Here is a 15125-nt window from a genome sequence, read left to right as displayed (position 1 = left end):
GCCTCCCAAAGTACACTGCCTCCTGACTAGGGATGGTCCACTGATGGTTAGAATGACTTGTCTTCCTTCTATGACCCTATTACTCTGGTAACCGATTGTTTACAAAGATGTGATCCTGACACCTTAGCAACATGAGAAGGGACAATATCATTCCTAGGTTGGGATGAAAACCAAGTGGATCCCCCCATTTGGTGTGCTGTCTCGCTCTGGGGGGCCAGGATGATAGTGCACCCTTCTGTGAAGAAGGAAAATGACTTGAACAATTCTGTACTCTTTGTTCATTTCTGACAGATGAGGGCTGTAGATATATTCATGGACTTATCTAGGGACAAGCAGGGAATTTTCTAGGATCTCCATTGTGTCTAGGAAGGAAGTGCCTCAGGTTTTGCTGCAGAGAGATGCATCCTACAGTGCGGTTGCAGCAGCCCTGGCTTGCTCCAATGCCAGTGATTTCCCAGATCAGCAATATACCTGGACCCAGGAAATGTCACCTTATGCAGATGAAATAACTCTCAGGACATCTGTCCTGATGACCACGGAAGCCTATGCCAGTGCAAGCGACGGTGACACAATGCTGCTCATGTGGCTAGGAGTATGGAAGTGGCACTGGTGTGGATTAGAGGTGTTGGGTAGCACACGTGGTGGATGCTTTCTGCTCTGCCCACCACATGACTAAAGGCAATGCTGGATTCTGTCTGAATTTAACTGGGGTCTGGGGGACTGTGGATTTTCTGGGATGCCAAAGCTCCCAGGGGGACATAGGTTGAGCTGGACTAGGTGAAAGGGAGTGAAGGAAACCTCCAGAAAAAAGGAAGTCTTGATTCTCTTTAAAAGTTCCTTTAACGCTTAAATTTTAATCAAAATGGGAAATAAATGGAAAAAGTGATTCTAGATCTCAGTTTCCTGAATAGCTAGCATTACAGGTGTGACACTAGTACCCAGCTCACTCTTTTGTATCTATTGAGTTTATTAGGTTCTAGACACTGTAGCAAGAAAAAAAAGAAAAGCTTTGTTTTGAAGGTCTATGCCTTTGTGTGTGGGGTTGGGGGAGGGTAGGGAATGTATACACATAAATATGTTTAAATATATGATGGAAAAAATATATTGAGTGATGTGCTAGGGAGGAATGTTAGCAATTTGCAGTGATGTATGAGTTCAGAAAAGCCTCATGTGGTAAATGACTTAGAAGAGATCAAGGCAACTCATCCAGGCCCCAGAATCAGGTAGAGTCATGAGCTCGAAGTATGAGCACCTACACCGGGTCCCCTCCCATTTCTGGAGTTCCCTCCATACAACTGGCCCCTCCCTCTCTCTGCCCAGACCCACCTGGACTCCCATCTACCTCACTTCCTTTTCCCTCAGATCCTCCTGCTACCAGGATAGTGATGGAGGTCATGTGCTCCCTCTTGGGGGAAATATGGCTTCTCTAATAAACCTTGTAATAATCTTTCTCCTTTGCCTTCCTGCTTCTGCATGGTCCCCTTGCATGGATTTTTGTCTAATCCTCTTACATTGGTCGCCCCTGTGGGGATAGGCTCCCCAGTGGGTTTGATCCTCCCTCCACTTCGGAAGGAGGTTCAACCAGCTTCCCTGGGACCTTTCCTGAGATCCTATACGCCAGTCACCAGAGGACCACCAAGGTAACTTTCTCCTGACTGAGCACTCTACCAGCCCATCCAACACTGCTAATTAAGTCCCACTCCAGGGTAAGTGACCAGTTTATCTGAGGTCTGGGTTTCTGATTCTGATATTTCAGTGTAAGGCCACCTGGGCCTCTGTGACTTACCGAGCCCCCCTTCCCCTCATCAGAGCCAAACCTTGGCCAAGTGCCAGGGGCCTACCTTGGCCCAATGACCCATCCTCCATGGCCCAAGGAATACAAATGGACAAACATGAAGACATTCTCCACTGGCAGGGCCACCACCCCCTTTAGGAGCCAACCTGTACTGTGGAGAACACTCTAATATAGGCCCATGGCATCAGGTCCCTTACCATGGGAAGGACACTAAATTTCTTTACATTAAGGCCACCTGGGCCTTGGAGGGCTGCTGAGCCCCTTCAATCAAATTTTGCCCCAAATTTAAAACTCCACTTCTGTGAGTGCTTGGGCAGATAGCTCTGGCTCTCTCTCTCTCCCTCTCTCCCTCTCTTCCTCTCTCCCTCTCCCTCTCCCTATTTCCCTCTCCCTCTTTCCCTCTCCCTTGTAACTGAAGGTAAAAGTATGGATGAGTTTAAGTTTAAACTCCTCCTCTGTGTTCTGCCTTTGCAGTTTCCCCTCCCCTGCAGTCTCCCCTGTGAGGCGCTCCCCTCTTTTGTGGCCTCCCCCACAAGGCACCCTCACTTCTGCGGCCTCCCAGTGAGGTACACCCCTTTTTGCAGCCTTTTCTGTGAGGCCCCCTCCCCTGAAGGACTTCATCTGTGAGGTCCTCACTGCTCTGCGGGACCCCTCCTCTGCCTTTGTAGTGGGGGTGGAAGCTGAAGCTCCAGTTTTGCCAGAAACAATGCATAAAGCATAAAGTGACTCCATTTAGGGTATCATCTCTTACTCTTTTCCATGGTTTTCCATGGTCAGGACTGACATTGTCCTGGCCATTGTCTCAACATCCATTGCTGGGATAGCTTGTCCCGGTTGGCATTTACAGTTTGGACTCAAGGCCTGGGCACTGTCCCTGAGTCCTTCTGTTCCAGGCTAATGCTCTACTACTTAGAGTCACAATGCTACTTTCAGCCTTTGGCTGGATAGTCCTGGTTCTGTGCTGATTAGTAGGGAGATGGAGTTTTAGAAGGATTTTTTTTTTTTTTGTGCCCAGGATGGCTTTGAACTTTCTTACAAAAGCTCTTTTTATTTCCAGTTAAAGCAACAAGGAGATCAATGAGATGGAGCTTACCTATAACTTGTTCACAATTGACTAACAATTACTTGTCAGAGATTTTTAAAAGAAAGCCCAGTAGATGCTTTTAACCTGAGACTGATTGGCACTCTAAGTACGGCCCACTGCCTCTGGGTAGCCTGTTTAAAGTGGCTTATAGACAACATTTAACCTATAACAAATGTACAGGCCTTTTCTTGGGCTACAGCAGCATAGCCTGTTTAACACCCTGGTTTATAAAAGCATTGTCTGTCTGGCAGAGGAATGCCTACTTATGTAGGCCTTTAGACAGATCTCAATAGGAACATAATCTCAGCTCTACAAGCTTTCAACAGATGAATTTAACCAGCTCAAAAGTTACTGCCAATTAGGACTTTGAGCAGATACAGGGGTTTGGAGATTTACATTCTACAATCTTAGCTTTTACTACCCACTATCACAGATCTCTGGAAAGTTTTGCCCAGTTAGACCAACATGGGTGATAGGCATGTTTACAAACTTATCTTTCCATGACCTTCTGGCTTGATCAATTTTTTGGAGGACCAAGCTCAAGTAACTCAGGACCTGATACCACTTTTGTCATCCAAACATTTGTTTGCAATTGCCTCTGGATATTTTAACAATATCAGGGTCCCTGGAGTGCCTTTCTTATGTTGGGATAAATACATCTTTGGCATTTTCCTTGGTCAGTCGCTGGACTTGAACTCAGGGTTTGAGTGCTGTCCCTCAGCTCTCCAGCTCAGGACTAGCACTTGGCCACTTTAAACTCCAAAACAACTCAGCTTTGAGCACTCTGTTGGCAGATTAGAGATGACAATCTCACAGGGACTTTAGTCTGCCTGTGCCTGGACTGGCTTCGAACTGCAGATCAATGAGTTTTTTTGTTTTTTTTTGTTTTTACAAACAGTCACTTTTACTCCAACTAAAAGCAACAAAGATGGTCATTGGAAGTAGTTTTATAAGCATGGTTTTACTTATTAAATTACATTTGACAAACTTGTCCTATCTTTTACTGTGGGCCTTCCGGCAACTGTTACAAAAAATTTTAGGGGCAAACTAGAATAATCCTATTTTTTTTTTACTTTGAAATAAACCTTTAGGAAAATTTTATCTTTTAAACTTGTCTGGGAGGCCAGCCACTCTCCACAACTTCTCAAATTTTTACAAGGGGGATGTCATTTTAAATCCATTTTGTAAAGTTATTTTAATTTGCATTTAAATGCATCATTGAAACACTGGGCTGTATATTCTTTGCCTGTAGCCTGTCCTGTGAGCAGTGAATATAAAGAGTGGCCATTTTTTTTTTCTGCAGTCTGAGTTACCTTTAGGAATTTACCTCCAATTGTAAAATAGTATAGAAATCAATTTCTATCCTTTGCTCATACACCCCGTATGGTCTAACTTCTGGTGATGAACATTTACAGAACCAAATATCTAATGTGGCTTGTGTTTTACCCTTAATTAACAGGCTTTTGGTCATGTGAGATGCAAGGCCAGAGTCTGAGAGAGACTGTGGCATCTCCCAGCATGTATGGACTGTTGCACCTCCTGTTGGTAACCTGCAATATTTCTACATATACTGGTTAGAGACCTGGTTTACACTGGCTTTTGCAGGCTGGTGCCACTGGTTTAGGCAGCTGTGCCTGAGCATAGTCACTCTGGTCCCTTGATCTTAATTGAAGTTGATCAGCACACAGGGGAGAAAACAGAGAATGAAACCCTTAGCTTTAGTTTATTAGCCATGGTCAGTGTACAATAGTTAACTCTTAGCATAGATGGACATAGGAATGACATAATTCACAGCCAACTTAGTTACCAATTTCATTTACTTTGTAAAGGACATTGTCTTTTTTAAGTCCTTTTCCAAGGTCTTTTAAAACTGCCTGTTTTTTCTTTGGCTTAGTCAGGTCACAAAGTTTTAAAGCAATTTAGATTAATTCACAGCTTCCATTGACAAAGATTTTTAGTAGGCAGAGTAACCTTGAAACCATAATCACTTACATATAGTCGAATAAGACACAGACAGACATGTTTGTGCACAGATTATAGAGCGTGCTTAGATTTTAAAATAGACTTTTAAAGTTTTGAAATTTTAGTGGAACTACTTTTCTAATTATGATGGAACCATGTGGTCAGTTTAAAATACAAAACTTTGCCAACAAGAAACCTAGTGAACAGGAGGCAATAGGAACATACACTTGGCCTAACATAATGGCACCACAGGACAGGGGAGGGGGAAAGGGTAGTACCAAGCTGAAGTACCAAGAGGCCAATTTGGCACATCCACCACTTGCTCAATGCTAGAGAGAAGATTAATACACTTTTGGTAATATCCAAACTTGTTGGCCTTTATTTCGGGGAGTTTAGACTTAAACTCACCCATTTTCTATCTAATGAGTAGAAACAAGCAATTACTGGTTACATTCTTCCAGGGCTTAACCAAAGCGTTTAGCATATGAAATACTTGTGAAAGAGGTTACAAGCAGGTAATTTTGGCAAGAGGCAGAGTTTAAGGGGAGGGGGAGAGAGAGAGAGAGAGCTACTTGCTCAAGCACTCTCAGAAGTGGAGTTTTAAATGTGGGGCCAAATTTAACTGATGGGGACTCAACAGCCCTCCAAGTCCAGGTGGCCTTAATGTAAAGAAATTTAGTGTCCTTCCCATGGTAAGTGACCTGAAGCCATGTGCCTAGAGTAGAGTGTCCTCTGCAGTGCAGGTTGGCTCCTAAATAGGTGGTGGCCCCACCAGTGGAGACTGTCCTTATGTTGGTCCAAGGTGGGTCCTTGGGCCATGGTAGGCCCCTAGTGGCTAATTCCAGCACTTGGCCAAGTTTTTGGTCAGATGGTGAGGGTGGGGCTCAGTTAGCCCAGAAAGGCTCAGGTGGCCTTACCACTGATATTGGAATCAGAAACCCCGACCTCGGACAAACTTGTCACTTACCCTGGAGTGGGAATTAATTAGTGGGGCTGGATGGGCTGGTAGAGCGCTCAGTCAGGAGAAAGTTACCTTGATGGTCCTCTGGTGACTGGAGTGAAGGATCTCAGAATAGGTCCCAGGGCAGCTGTTTGAACTCCCTTCTGAAGTGCAGGGGGAGCAAATGCACTGGGGAACCTATCCCAGTATGGAGCCACCAGTGAAAGAGGATCAGACACATCCATCCTATGGGACCATGCAGAGGCAGGCAGGCAAAGGAGAAAGATTATTACAAGGTTTATTAGAGGAGCCATATTTCCCCCAAGAGGGAGCACATGACCTCCATCATCATCCTGGTAGCAAAAGTATCTGAGAGAAAAGGAAGTGAGGTAGATGGGAGTTCAGGTGGGTCTGGGTGGAGAGAGGGAGAGGCCAGTTGTATGGAGGGAACTCCAGAAATGAGAGGGGGCCCAGATGAGGGTGGAGCTGAGGACCAAAGGTGAGCGATCTACAAACTGCAGTTCAAAGCCAGTCCAGGCAGAGAAAGATTATCATCTCTAACTAGCCAGCAGAGTGCCAAAAAAGTGGGCAGAGTTGCTTTGGAGTCCGAAGTGGCAAAGTGCAATCCTTGCACTGGAGAGCTGAAAAACAGCACTCAGGCACTAAGTTCAAGTCCAGTGACCAAGGGAAATGTCAAGGTTGCGTTTACCCTAACATAGAAAGAGGCACTCCTGGGACTTTGGCAATAATGTTTGGCTCTTCTAAAATTGATCAGAGCTGGAGGTCATGGCAAGCTACTTTATAAGCATGCATAACTGGGCAAGAACTTGTCAACCATTTGTAATAGTTGGCTGTAAAAGGCTGAGGTTGTGAAATGTGGGGAATAGCTTAAATCCAAACTGCTCTGTATGTGCTTAAAACCCTAATTGGCAGAAAATTCTGGGCTGACACTAACCAAATAAATTTGTTTAAGAATAAAATATGAAATTGTTAGGACCAGATCAAAAATAAACAGATAGGGTATTAATTAGAACAAGGAAGGAGAAAATTCAAATTTAACTGAGACAAATAAGTCCCAGGTAAGCAGAGAAACATTGGTATAAACACCAAAATAAAACAAAATTGTGGTCTGATAATTACTAAAAAGATCATTTATATCAGGATTTAGACCAAATGTTAAATTTTCAAAGATAAGGGCTTAAGTAGAGAGTTAAGCACCAGGAGCTACACTAAACATCTGTATTCCAAAGGATGGCCTGCCTGTCCCACCTAGGCTATTTGAGGAGCTAAACAATGCTTTCGCCCATTTGGGGAGGTAATGTTTTCCTAGGATTTCAAGGTAAGACTTGTCCCACCTCCAGGCCTTGAAGCTGGGTGCAATGCCCCCATCTCCAGCCTAGATACCAGGATGTCTACAGGCAGTTGTGTGGACTCAACCACCCTATTTGCCTTGATGCAATTTGTAATCACTAACTGTTAGTTCTGCTTTTATAAATTGTTTGTCAATTACAAAACTGCCACTGAACACCTACAAGTGGAACTTCTTATGGATCTTACCTTTAAACATCCTAGACTATTTAAATCTTTTACAAACCAAAGTACTAAACAGGCTATGCTGCTATAGCCCCCCCCCCCAAAAGGGTCCATACAGTTATGAAAAGTTAAAAAAATATGCCTAAACTCTAGTTTGGAATAAAATGTAATTAGTAAAAAGTTGTCACCTTGACAAACTACCCCACACCATATTCTAAAAGCCAGTGTACAATCAGAAAAATATTAGGGGAGTTTACTAAAGTTAGTCCCTAGGTAAAACTTCTTTAATCAACCTGTGTAGACTAATGCCAACTGTTTACACACCCATAAAACATTTAAGCTTCAATTATTAAAAAAACAAAAAAGGGGAATCCCCAAGGGAAACTTTTGCCTTAACCTTATTTACTCTAAATGTTTAAAATTTCACTCAAAGTGATCCTTTCACTAAAGCTGAAAAGCATTTTATCCCTCTAGCACCACCTCACTATCTATTCCCATATGGTTTAAAAAATTTAATCAATGAAGACTAAGACTAATGCCCCATAAGGGAAAACAGTGTTTCTATCATTCCAGATGGATCCACTGGCAACATCTGGGTCCCTTTTTGACTCATTCGACCTCCAGAGAAGCAAAAACAACACAACACAATCCTGAGGAAGAAGATCTAGTACGCAGCTTTGCAGACCTAAGCTTGAAGTCCCGAGGAAGCCATCATCCTTATCTTAAGAAAACCAGCTTGACCCCACCAACATGGGGTCAGAATAAGGTGTTGACACAAGACCGAAGCCACCCTGGTCAGTACAAAAACCCCTAGAATACCTGAATATCTGTTTTGGCCATGATTGCACTGCTTGTGAATACTTCTGCAGTGAGTAGTGAACATGCATATTGGGCCTATGTCCCTCACCGACCATTGTTAAAATTAGTGGATTAGCTAGACCAAGGTCCGGTGGTGTATACAAATGACAGCACGTATTTTCCTCCACCATGGGATCATGCAGACCCTACTCATCCAGGTGAGGAAGGAATACCTCATATTATTTCCTTAGGATTTGAGTCTTTACCACTGTGTTTAGGGACATCACCTTGCTTACCAACCAGAAGACAGGTATGGGCATACATCTTGCCTGATGATAAAATCAACAATCATATGGGGCTATTCAGCACAATTTCCTTAAATTTTATTGGTAAGGATCATTCTTATACAAATAAGACTGGGCGACCACCTAACCTAGTATGCCAGGACATTAATTATTGAATTTTGTTTATGTTTCTATTCAGTGGTCTCAGTGTCAAAACCCTAGAGGAAAGATTATACAGCATAATGATAACATCTCATTTATAGATTGAGGTCCTCATGGATGTTTCATTGCCAATTATTCTGAAAAGCATGTTGGTGATTGGTATACTAATAATTCTTCTGATGGTGACATCTATACAATGGAGTTATAAATCATGTAGAACCCATTGGCTTGCTCACCTTACATGATGGAGGCCTTGTGCCTCGTAGGCCACATATGAATTTCAGGGGACACTTAGGGCCTGAGCAGTGGCATTTATAAAACTTGCCACCCAATTTTATACAACTCAGAATTGGATTGGTCACTTTACTAGGGCCCATGAGGCAAATTATACATTTTACAGGAACCATTCTTCTACTGTACAGGGTTGTATTAAACTTTCCTATGTACTAGCCCACAGGGACAGTGTCAATCAATGAGAACCCACGCAGCCTGGACTCTTTACATGCTTAAATCATACTATTTCTTTTAATATGCCTTCTCAGTCTCTCCTGATATTAAGATCTCGCTTAGGGGTCTGGGTGCCTGTTAACCTCACCCGACCTTGGCAGGAGAGCCCCACTGTTGGTTTGTTGACAGGAGTCTTCCAGCAACTGCTGAAGAGAACTAGGAGATTCCTGAGTCTGAGTGTAGCTGTGATCCTTGAAATGACTGCTATCATCATGACTGCTGCGACTGCTGGAGTGGCCCTGCATTCCTCCATCCAAACCAAGGACTTTGTAGAGAAGTGGCTGGACTGTCACCAGCTATGGACTCATCAGCACAATATTAAACAGGACATTGATTCCCGTCTGAACACCCTGCAACACACGGTGCAGTGGATGGGAGACCAGATAATTGATCTGCAGAAACAGCTAACCTTCAAGTGTGATTAGAGCTCAATAAACTGTGCATCACTCCTACTTGATTCAACACTTCTAACATTACTTGGCAGGGACTTCACTACCACCTGCCGGTCTTGCAAGGAAATTTGACTTGGGACATCCACCAGTTACAGCAGGAAGTCATTGAGACTTTCTTGGCACAACTCCCTGGGGTGGGATATGAAGGTCTGGCTGAGGAATTGCATCTGTGCTAAACCAATTGGACCCTCATACCTGGTGGCACAGTTTTACCCATAGTGTTTCTACAGGATTGATTGCATTATGTCTTGTCAAGATATTGCTGTCTACATTCCAAAATAGTTTCTGCAAATCCCTTCTGCAAAGGATCTCTTGCTTACGGTTGTACTTAAAAAAACAAAAAAGGGGGGAGATGTCAGAGGCATCAACCGGCATAATCCCATCTGTTGCTGTTTCCACAGCGGGATCTGGGAACACGATGTGTGGTATAGGCAAGAAGGGACTACACCATGTGGGTATAGACAAAATTTATTGAAACATCACATGCTTATATACAGCACACAAGCAGGAGAAGTAAATCTTCAGTCAGGGGCAGAGAGTTAAACAGTTTTATGGGAGCACAGACAATGAGAGTTTAAACAGAAAAAGCTAATCCTTGTCAACAAATGTGGAGCAGTTCCACTAATCAAGGTTGTAAAAGTAGGTAAAGCACAGGTGATTACACATGGGGAGGGGGGTCTCCAGGCATTGTTCTACGTGGTTAAGTAGATGAAGCAGGAATGGTACTTTGAGCAAACCATTACCTGAGTCTTGCACTGGGGCAGAACCTTTGCCCAGCATGGAGGAAAGGGTGTCCCTTCCTCCCTGAGAAGAATTGGAAGTGGTCCTGTGGCTCAGGTGGTAGGGCACTTGCTTTCAGCTGAAGAGCTGAGGGACAGCGTCCAGGCCCAGAGTTCAAGCCCCACAACCAACACAAATAAATAAATTGGAAGGAAGGGATGCATGCCTGTATGCACCCTCAGGGCACAAAGGTGCTCAGATGGGGTTTTGCAGGCCTATGCCTCCAACACCCATATGAACCCCTCTCCTTCTGCTCCCACTCCAACTCCCAGATCTTAGGCAGATTGGGTGGAAGGGGGCTGTGTCAGTCCTGGAGTTTTTCTCCGCCTCTGGCTGTGCCTGAGCAGCTGCAGGAGCCCTGGCCCATGCTGCATGAGGCAGCAACAACTGCTGCAGTCGCTGCTGCAAGTTTGGCCATTTGGCTCCACTCCTGCCTGGTTGCCCTGACACTGGAGGAGTCTCGCTGGCTCCTTTGCTGTTTCACACTGCACCTCCAGCCTAGGGATGAGCCCAGGAAGCTCGGCGCTGGAGCCTTTGAGGCCTGAGGTCAGCCGCTGGAGGGATTTGGAGGGGCTGCCCAGTCTGCAGGGTCTGGCCTGAGGAGCCTGTGCCCCAGCCATGGCTGCTTGCTGCTTCTCACTGCCGCTCAGAAGAAGCGGCGGCGGCGCTGGCCTGTAGCTGGCTTGCTTGCTCCCTCCGAGGCTCTTATAGTTGTGTTACTGGCAGAACAATATCCCAACTGCTCTAGTACTATTTTATTGTATTTTAAAAATAAAAGACTTCATGGGCCCCATAAGTGCTTTATAAAATATGACTGGCAGCCGCTATTTAAATAAATGTGAGAATTCAGGAGTTTTTCTTTTATCTTCCTAAGTGATTTTTTTTTGTCTGTCTTGGGACTTGAACTCTGGGCCTGGGTACTGCTGTCCCTTAGCTCTTCAGCTAAAGGCTAGCACTCTACCACTTGAGCCACAGGACCACTTAGGTTTTCTGGTGGTTTATTGGAGATAAGAGTCTCATGGTCTTTCCTGCACTGGTTGGCTTTGAATCTCGATCCTCAGATCTCAGCTTCCTGAGTGGCTAGGATTACAGGCAGGAGCCACTTGTGCCCAGCTCTAAGTGATCATTTTAAAGGCTAAGCATGATAGATCACTCCTGTAGTACCATCTACTTGGGAGGCATAGATTGAGAGGACTGCAATCCAAGACCAACCCAGGCAAAAAGTGAGATCTGATCACAATCATCAAGGTGGGCTGATTCCAATAATCTCAGCTAGATGGGAGGCTGGTCCTGGGATGGGAAGAAAACAGGATGCCCTAACTTAAAAACTAAAGTACAAAAAGGCCGTGGTGTGGATTAAGAGTTAAACACCTGCCTAAGCATGAAATCCTTTGTATAAACCCTAGTACTGAGAAAAGGAGGGAGGGAGGAAAGCAGGAAGGGATATAGGGGAGGGAGAGAGATGTTATTTCATTAATTTTACATTTTTCCTAACACCATTCATTTTGAGTTTCTTTTTTTTTATTCGAAAGTTTTTTATTTGCTTTCAAGCGATTGTTTATGACACATTCATAAGCATTTTGAGTTTCTTTTGCTCAAGACTAGCACTCTGCCACTCAAGCCTCAGTACCACTTCCAGCCTTTTCTCTTTATGTGGTACTGAGGAACCAAACCCAGGACTTCAGGTATGTGCTAGGCCAGCACTCTATTACTAAGCCACATTCCCAGTCCTTCTTTTATTTTGTAAGATGAGGTTTGGTTTTGTGTTCTTCTCTTGGCATGGAACTTAGGCTAGTCTCAACCTAACTTCTGACTCAGCCTCCTAAATTCAGAGATTGCAAACATAGACCACCATACTCAGCTCAGGATTCCTTTGAGAGAATCATCTTTTCAGAGACAGAGTTATTCTGTCTTCCTTGGATTGGATGGCCTTTTGCTTTTGGCATTGTGTTAATCCCATTTCTTGTCCTGATATATTTCTCCTTCTAGATCAATAGAAAATTTTCAGGTTCCCAACTTGAAGCCTATTTGTGTCATCGAATAATATCACAAAACTTGTGAATACCATTACCTGGCATCATGGGCATGCCAGCCAGCTAAAACTCAGCTATCAGATGGGCTTGGGCTTCAACAATGCAGGCATTTCTCTGCATAATCTGAAAACTGTCATAGATAATGTTGGTTTATTCCATCCTGTTTTCAGCTGCTTGCCATTCTGAGCTTTGTATGTTTTTGCTTTCTTTTATTTATTTATTTATTTATTTATTTTTTGAGTCATAGGCCTTGATCTCTGGGCTTGGCTTGGGTGATGTCCCTGAGCTTTTCAACTCAAGGCTAGCACTCTATGACTTGAGCCACAGAGCCACTTCTGGTTTTCTGGTGGTTTATTGGAGATAGGCGTCTCACGGACTTTCCTCCCTGGGCTGGCTTTGAACCACGATCCTCAGATCTCAGACTTCTAAGTAGCTAGGATTACAGGTGTGAGCCACCTGTACCCGGCCCTGACTGAATCTTGAAAAGAGAAGACAGGAATAGGTCAAGAGACACACAGTATCAAAATGGGGATGGGAGGGATCGAGAGTCCTGACTGAGCAGTGGATCCATATAAAGTCTGATCAGACTTACTCCAAACATGAAGGAACATCTTCAGTCTGGATGTGGGATGCCTATAAACATTGTCAGGGACATGAAAGGAGCAGGGTTGGGATGAAAGTTTTAGGGAGCACTGTGGGATGAAGTGTCATTAAAAACTCAGCTCTGGGGCTGGGAAGTTGGCTCAGTGGTAGAGCGCTTGCCTTGCATGCCTGAGGCCCTGGGTTCGATTCTTCAGCACCACATAAGCAAAATGGAAAGCCGGAAGTGGCGCTGTGGCTCAAGTGGTAGAGCACTAGCCTTGAGCTGAAGAGCTGAGGGACAGGGCACAGGCCCAGAGTTCAGGCCCCACAACCGGACCCTCCCCCCCAAAATAAAACTCTCAGTTCTGACAGCACAGATCAAGTGTATGTCGTGGGAGTCCCCTGTTGTGCTGTGGCAATGCTCTTCCTGTGTATGTCTGCCTAGAGGGGGAGATGTTTGCTCCTCATTTGTCATTAATTCTAGAGGACAGAGGAGCCCCATGAGTCCAGTAAACAGATGCTTTCTGGCAGCTTCTCACAGTGTTTCCTCCAGGCAGCACCAGGCTCTTTACTTGCTCTGATGAGGCAGCTGCATATGGGTCTGCAGGAATTTCTTGTCAAGAAATTAGAGAGTCATTCATTCATTACTCTAGAACAAAGAGTGGCAATGCCTAACTATAGGTTGCTTTGTTATTCCAATGTGTGTGCTACTGGCACTGGCTTGTCTCTTCAGTCTGCACAGGCTCAGGACAATACTATAGTCAGCTCGGACACACCAGCTTACACCCAGTCACTACTCAGAATGTGATGTCAAAGCTACTCCTGGTAATAGATGACAAGGCTGTTTAAATCAGAATAAGATCACAGCAGAATGCACTACGATATCTTTTTGCTCCTCTGATTTAACAGCTTCGAAGCTAGTGTTTCCTGGCTTCCTATCCTTGTGGCGTAGTATGAGAGCCATCTAGGTTGTTGCAATGCATCAGCCAGGAGAAGGGTGTCTATAGTCAGAGTATGACACAAAACATAGCATCTGTGGTGAGGTTAGACTTGGTGTTGGATTATAATTAAGCTCTTGCTGCAAAGCTGGGAACCATGGAAATGGACTGCCATTGTGAAATGGACATGGGATAATTTAGGAGACAACAAGGATCTGAGTAGCTCTCACCTGTAATCCTAGCTACTCAGGATGCTGTGATCTGAGTACTGAGGTTCAGAGACAATCTAGGCACAAATATCAGATAGTTTCTTTCTTCCAATTAACTAGCAAAAACTGGAACTAGAGCTGTGGCTGAAGTACTAGCCATAAGAAAAAGAGCTAAGGGTCAGCACTGAGCACATGCTAGCATGAAAAAAATGAGAAAGACATAAGAAGGGAAATTACAAGGGAAATTACAAGAAACTTACTGTGAACAATTAGACCTCTAATTATCTTTCTTTTTATTAGCAAGTATTGGTTGTACAAGAAGGAGGTTGTGAAGTTCCCATACATGGATACAATTTATCACAGTCATACCCCCTCCATCACCTACCCAGTCTTATTTCCAGTTAACACTAAAAAGCCAGAAGCAGTGAGGTAGCTCAAGTGGAAGAGTCCCAGCCTTGAGCAAAAAACTGAAGTGACATTACCAGGTCCTGAGTTGAAGCCCTAGTACAAGGACCACCACACCCAACAAAAATAAAACATTCCATGGGAATGAATGTAGATCTTGTAACATACAACTACAGAAAATAGTAATGTCTGGCATTGAGCTCCCTTAAATTATAAATAACATGAGGAAACAAAGGTCCAAAGTCTTTTTGAATAGCATTTTATTTTCTGAGGATAACAGAATAACAAGACATTGTTATTGTCTGTTCTGTCACATGGTGTTAGATATAAGTATGGGATACTCTGCAGGAAGAACCTCTGTGCAACTTCTGAGGAAACAGAAGTTGGCTGTTCTTTTAAGGGTGAAGGAAATACTTTGTATCTTTTGATGGCTGTGAATCTATGGGAAATCATCAACCAATTAAAAAAACTAGATATAGTTATAGAATTATATCATCTTTTAATAAGAAAGGTCATTAAAGGCACTTTAAAACTAAACAAAGAGGGGCTGGGAAGGTGTCTGAATGGTAGAGTGCTTGCCTCACATGCATGAGGCCCTGGGTTCAATTCCTCAGAACCACATAAGCAGAAAAGCAGAAAGTGGTACTGTGGCTCAAGTGGT

The 15125-nt window shown here is 44.0% G+C and overlaps 1 long non-coding RNA gene across 5 annotated transcripts in view; it reads left to right on the top strand.

The window, feature by feature from the left end:
* The window catches only part of LOC138808601 (uncharacterized), a 49873-nt gene that overhangs the window by 30186 nt on the left and 4562 nt on the right, over positions 1 to 15125 (top strand). The window contains exons 6-7 of one of the 5 annotated variants that reach the window (XR_011366512.1): positions 7888 to 8108; positions 9195 to 10180. The exons of 2 other annotated variants lie outside the window; for them this stretch is intronic. This is a non-coding gene — a long non-coding RNA (uncharacterized lncRNA). Of the gene's footprint in view, positions 1 to 7887; positions 8109 to 9194; positions 10181 to 15125 lie in introns of those variants that run through there. 2 more of the 5 variants (XR_011366513.1, XR_011366516.1) reach the window with 2 other exon arrangements.

The sequence above is a fragment of the Dipodomys merriami genome, unplaced genomic scaffold, assembly GCF_024711535.1.
Source record: "Dipodomys merriami isolate MVZ:Mamm:240054 unplaced genomic scaffold, mDipMer1.0.p SCAF_459, whole genome shotgun sequence".
In the NCBI taxonomy this organism is placed as follows: domain Eukaryota; kingdom Metazoa; phylum Chordata; class Mammalia; order Rodentia; family Heteromyidae; genus Dipodomys; species Dipodomys merriami.
Note: the sequence above shows the minus strand (reverse complement) of the source record. Positions and strands in the feature narration are given on the sequence as shown.